We start from the raw sequence: 996 nt of genomic DNA, 5'->3' as shown, positions 1-996 counted from the left end.
TTTTTCCACTAGTTCAATAGACAGGTAACTTATTCTATACCGTGGGTAGTTAATTAGTCTCAAACATAAAAGACCTACACATCACCTACATAGATAATTACCTACATTCATTTTATATCTAATTTATTCTTGTAATAGTGAATGTAAGCATTTGCAAAATACTATAGTCTTCAATCGAAATATTTTTTATGTACCTACTCATATCTATTAAAGTTAAATATCTGGAGGGTTAAACTGGTTAAGTGCTTGGGGGAGATTTACACACGTGTTTTTTTTGAATGGGTCTTTATCCCTTTATGTGATCAGAGAACAAGAATTTGTTTATTAATGTATCTGCCCGCCCAACCTCTGGTATCCATGGTAGCTGTTGACAGTTGATAATGGTCCTGCCTCATTACGTAAGCAGACTCCTGGACCGTGATGTCATAGTACAAAATTTACTAGAGTATTTTTTGGGTCAGAAGCATCTAGAAACTGTAGAAGGAGATGTAGTGTTTGGTTAATATGGGATAACTAACAAAAGATGAGGCAAGTATAGTATTATGTTATCTGTCGAAGAGATCTAAATTTCCAAAAAAAAAAAACAGTTCGATTACAAAAAAAATAAATAATAGTACCTGGCGATGATGTCCCGACCGGTCGCAGTTTTGTAATTGTATTTAATCTAATAGTGAATTAAAATGGACCTAGAGAACTCAGTGTTTTTATTTTCAAATCTAAATCCAGTCCCGCCATGACTTAAAAAACATAATAGAGAATGAATTAACATCATAGTAACTTTTTTTTTTTTTTTTTTTTGTATATAATTTAATAATCTGCAATCAGTCGTATGACTATGAGCGGATGTGTTGTAGGCACGTATGGCGGGAAGGGTGCCGCTCCCATTAGAGTACACCCTATCTTCTAAAGAGCTTGACAGCCGGCAGTGTTGGCTAATCAAAAATATCTCGTCGCTTTTTGAGGCGACGTATGCTTTCTGGTTTAAGCAGTTTTGTA

This window comes from Zerene cesonia, chromosome Z (assembly GCF_012273895.1).
Source record: "Zerene cesonia ecotype Mississippi chromosome Z, Zerene_cesonia_1.1, whole genome shotgun sequence".
Classification (NCBI taxonomy): Eukaryota; Metazoa; Arthropoda; class Insecta; order Lepidoptera; family Pieridae; genus Zerene; species Zerene cesonia.
Note: the sequence above shows the minus strand (reverse complement) of the source record.